At 38.8% G+C, this 5688-nt stretch overlaps 1 long non-coding RNA gene across 1 annotated transcript; it reads left to right on the top strand.

The window, feature by feature from the left end:
• Positions 1-4410: 4410 nt before the first annotated feature.
• On the top strand, positions 4411-5321 carry LOC138368409 (uncharacterized). The gene is made up of 3 exons (XR_011229589.1): positions 4411-4467; positions 4884-5015; positions 5133-5321. It is a non-coding gene; the product is annotated as an uncharacterized lncRNA (long non-coding RNA).
• The last annotated feature ends 367 nt before the right edge of the window (positions 5322-5688 follow it).

The raw sequence follows: 5688 nt of genomic DNA, 5'->3' as shown, positions 1-5688 counted from the left end.
TGTGATTTACAGTGTTCCCAAGAATCGGTGTATTAGTGTTTTAAGCCTGAACTTCCTGCCTCGCATGTATATAAAAGAGCTCTGAATATTAGTGTTTCACGCATGAACCTCCATTTTCACAACTTATTTCTAAGTTTATGGCTATATTTTGTTGAAATGTTTATTGTCTAGAATAATTCATCTGTGAACAAACGACGCCTCATGCTGAATAACCAAATTCCACTGAATAACAACATATTTATTTACAAACACATTTTTATATGAAGGTTTAAATCCTTTTCTGAGAGAGAGATGAGAATAGTGAATAAGAGTAGTGTTGATGGTCGACCTTCACACGTCCTCAGCTACACAATATACACCTTACCAGCAGTGTTGATGGTCGACCTTTACACGTCCTGAGCTACACAATATACACCATTCCAGCAGTTACTGTGAAGACAGTGTGATGTTCTATCCACGGTGATGGTATGATGGGAAAGGCTGGTGGACCGGGTTGTTAGTGTGACGGAACACAGCCCTGTGGGACCTACAAGCATGGTAAAGGTCAATTACTGCATTACAACACATCACAGTAACTTTTGACACGGTACTGTCTGTAGCAAATATAATGTTACAAATATTAGTAATCTCAGAACTTGATAGTGATTCTTACACATGACCAAACGACCCATGTCCAAGCCTGTGTCCACTGCCATGTCCCAATCTGTCACCATGTCCATAGCTAAGGTTGGGTAGTGCCACTGCCACAGCCACCAGAGCCACAAGTGCCACCAACACCAGCTGAGGAAGGAAGAAAAGAATTTAACAATTGGAAAACTTACCTACAGAAAGCGCCGGATCATTTTGTTTATACATATGCGTGTATGCAAGTCAATGTCTTTCTTTATTATGCACCCCATACCCATCCCAAGGGCGGTAGTGTAAAGGATTACAGAGGCACATAATTGGTTCAGGAACTGAACCCTCTAGTTCGAGTAGCAAAGCAAATAACAATCTTTTGACTTTAGTTACACAATTATGTTATATATACATATACAACATAATATATAATATATACATGTTATATATAATGTTAAATATACATATATAACATAATATATAATAATATGTACATGTTATATATAATGTTATATATACATGTACACATACTCATACATACATGTACATATATATATATATATATATATATATATATATATATATATATATATATATATATATATATATATATATATATATATATATATATATATATGTATATATATATATACATATATACATACACATACATGTGTATGTATATGTGCACTCCTTCTGAAGATTACTTTCGTATTAATATACGAAAGTACTTAAAGGAAATTCATGTTTCAATTTTCCTCCGTGGTCTGACACTGTCACATTTTTAATCACGGGTTTATTTTCGTGATATACACACAGACACATACATATTTAATCACTACACAAACACACACATCAATAATCTTTTGTATCACAAGTGATTCAACAAGAGGCTCACAAGTCACTATTCAAAGCACTTTACATCTATAGTGGGTCACACAGTTACTAGTCTTGCTGCATCCACCCAACTGGGCAGCAGCTTTACAGTCATGTGCATGCATTATCTACAGTAAGCAAATTTTGGATACTTCGCTAAGGTCTCGGGCAGCACATCATTATGAATGAAGTACTTACACATTTCTTGGACACCATTGATGGTGTTATCTAAATTCCGCGATTTTTTCACATTCCAGTATTTAATGACCCAAAGTATGCGAATACTTCTGCTGACAGAGTTTTGCAAGACGCTGTTAGTAACAGCTTTACCGATCAAATTTGTCACCAAGTTATTTTGCCTCAGACCGGGATGCAGGAGTAGAGCAATTCTCGAAACCGACCACAAGTAAAATGAGGAGGTTGTCAGTCGGGTTCTGGCGTGCGTCTTACTGTATATGTGAATATGTATTGTTGATAAAGACGCTTCTTATATTTGTGTTGTCAGTCTTCAGGCCAACTTTCAAGATGAAGTTTTAAGATTTGTTTCTGGGCAATCATTGTAACAATTTATTTTCTGACTTTAACATAATGAAGAAGTGATAAAACTAAGTATTATTCAAGAAAGACGTGAGAGTAATGTTAATGTACTCACAAGATGGCTTAGAACGGACATAATGGGCTGTTGTACATGTGAACTTAATTGTTCTTCCTTAGTGTGAAGACAGACACAAGACCGATTTTACTAAGATTTCAGTGTAGCACAGGCTATGGGGAGCTGTAAGGCCTAAACAGTCTTAAGGGTCGCTTATATGTATTGTGGAGACCCCGAGTCCCCACCAGCAGTTGCCACTTATGGTTTACTCCGCTTCTCTTTTTAACCCTAACTCACTCACAGAACTATATTTGTATTTGTATAGAATAGGTCACAATGCAAAGTTTGTTTAAACTTTCTAGTAATGTAGTCTAAACATACTCATTATAGACCAATAATAATAATTAATAACACGCAATTACCTACAGCGGCAAGAGGGAAGCCCTCAGAGAAATCTTCTTAACAACTTTCCGAGTTAGTGAGAGGAACTTGGCAAGTCATATCTGGTGTGGGCGCTGCGTGACGCAATACCCACTTATGCCACCAATTTTTGTTTTCCTGAAGTTCATTTATTATACACCCTATACCCATCCTGTTGGTGGTAGTAGAAAGGGGCACATATTGGGCTCAGGAACTGAACGCTAGATAAATAATTTAGATATGCAACTTTTAGTCTTGATAAACTAGAAATAAAATATAATGAATATTATAATAATAAATATTATAATAATAATAGTTTAATAATAATAATAATAATAATAATAATAATAATAATAATAATAATAATAATAATAATAATAATAATAACAATAATAATAATAATAATAATAATAATAATAATAATAATAATAATAATAATAATAATAATAATAATAATAATAATAGTTCATTTAGGTAAAAGTATATACATACAAATTGAGTTACAAGCTGAATATTGGATTTCTTGATATAGCTAGTATATACTATGCCTAAAGCGCACAACGTTTCAGGCAAGAAGTGGGAAAAAGTTGAAAACTATTGTTTCATTAACAATGGGTTCAAGAGTTTAACCACAATTAAGGATGATAAAGAATCATTTATAATACATCGTATCAAGTTTGGAGACTCGTACACATGACTCGTACACATCGTGAAGAACCAACACCGCGACACTCTAGCACCACGGAGAACCAGCAACACCACACTCTAACATCACTGAGAACCAGCACCACCACACTCCAGCATCACTTAGAACCAGCACCACCTCACTCTAGCATCACAGAGAACCAGCACCACCACACTCCAGCATCACGGAGAACCAGCACCACCACACTCCAGCATCACAGAGAACCAGCACCACCTCACTCTAGCATCACGGAGAACCAGCACCACCAATCTCCATCATCACAGAGAACCAGCACCACCTCACACTAACATCACGGAGAACCAGCATCATCACACTCCAGCATGACAAAGAACCACCACCACCACATTCCAGCATCACGGAGAACCAGCACCACCACACTCCAGCATCACAGAGAACCAGCACCACCACACTCCAGCATCACAGAGAACTAACACCACCACACTCCAGCATCACGGAGAACCACCACCACCACTCTCCAGCATCACGGAGAATCAGCATCACTATATTACAACGTCACGGAGAACCAGCACCACCACACTCCAGCATCACGGAGAACCAGCACCACCACACTCCAGCATCACGGAGAACCAGCACCACCACACTCCAGCATCACAGAGAACCAGCACCACCACACTCCAGCATCACAGAGAACCAGCACCACCACACTCCAGCATCACAGAGAACTAACACCACCACACTCCAGCATCACGGAGAACCACCACCACCACACTCCAGCATCACAGAGAACCAGCACCACCACACTCCAGCATGACGGAGAACCACCACACTCCAGCATCACAAAGAACCAGCATCACTATATTACAACGACACGGAGGATCAGTGCCCTGTCCGGGAAGTTCCAGTAAGTGCGTCATCGACCTACGGCCTTGACCTCCTCTCTCTCCAACTCGGAAAGTTATGTTGATTTATCCAAGTATTTTCCCTCTTTGCTGCTACAGTCAATGATTTTTATTAACTGTTATAATACGTCAGCATTCAGTATCGCTGAGCTGTACTTCTTGTAAGATGTACACCAATTGTCGCCAAACCGTAAGTACATGTTAACTTTACTTATATCAGTAAGTATGGCCAGGAGTCGGAGTTAACCATAAGTGGCAACTGCAGGTGAGAGGACCCGGGGTGTGACCGGCACATATAAGCGCCCAGTAAGACGGTCTGGCATCAGTCTTCACACTGAGGAAGAACAGTTAAGTTCACTGTAGAGCACCGCATTATGTCCGCTCTACGCTCTCTTGTGAGTACAACTGTATTTATTCCTGTTTTATGAGATAATAACAATGGCAACGGATGTTTTGGTAATAGGCTTAAGTCGTTCATGTTGAACATATCAGTAAAACTTTATATAGTGTTGTTCATATGTAAATTACAATGTGCTGTGGGGGCCCACAATACCCAAGGTCTTCCCGGCCCATACTTACAAAGTATTGTTTTCCATCTTGAGAGCTGATGTCTCTAGAAATACAAGACAAACTTCTGAAGTTTCTTCAACAACAGCGTTGCGGATAATATATTTAGCAAGACGACAGCCACAACCAGTGTCACTAACCCTTCCTGTTCCTAGGCTGGTGGTAGCGGTAGCGCTCCTGGCTCTGGTGTACGTGGTCCTGGGTGCCACCTACAGCCTGTCACTAACCTCTTCTTCTTCCTCAGCTGATGGTGGTGGTGGCACTCCTGTCTCTAGGTGTACGTGGCAGTGGCACTACCCTACCTTAATACCGGACATGGTGGCAGATTAGGACACGACGGAGGATACGGGATTGGACACGGTCCTCTCGGTAATCTGTAAGTATTTTTATATCTTCAAAACTTTAAGTCTTATTTACTAAATTAATATTTGACTTAAATTGTGCCATAACTTAAACTAACTTGAAGAGTAATTCAACTTGGCCATCTTTACAGGGTCCATGGGCCAGCTTACCGACCATCAGATCATACTATCACCCATCACTATGGATAGAACATGATGCTGTCTTTAACCTGACAGTTGATATTGGTGCATAATGGGTGCCGGAGGGCGAATGAATGTCCACCTTCAACTCTTCTCATATCCAAAACATTCTTTCTATTCCTCAAGATGAGGAATTGACACTGTGATTATAAATATATTTTTGTAATAAAGATTTTGTTGTTAACTTGCATTTTTACTGATCAGGTGGCGGCGGCAATTGTCCGGGGAATTCTGATGTTGGAAAACTTTCATTAATTTCGAAAGCCTTTCCAAGTATGTGGAAGAAATTACAATGTTTTCAGTAAAAAAATATTGGAAATGAAGCACGTAAATGAATGGGTTTTAGCTCACGGCTTACCTTCAGGTTTAAAAACAATTCTAAAAGCTGGAACATTGGTAAAAAAAATAAATGTGGAAACAGAGATAACATATTTTAAAGAGATAAAATATTTTAAAGAATTCTGTAAACTCTACTTTCTTTAGAAACACAAACATAAGAAATTCCAA

This window comes from Procambarus clarkii, chromosome 25, assembly GCF_040958095.1.
Source record: "Procambarus clarkii isolate CNS0578487 chromosome 25, FALCON_Pclarkii_2.0, whole genome shotgun sequence".
In the NCBI taxonomy this organism is placed as follows: domain Eukaryota; kingdom Metazoa; phylum Arthropoda; class Malacostraca; order Decapoda; family Cambaridae; genus Procambarus; species Procambarus clarkii.
This window is presented reverse-complemented; position numbering and strand designations above follow the sequence as displayed.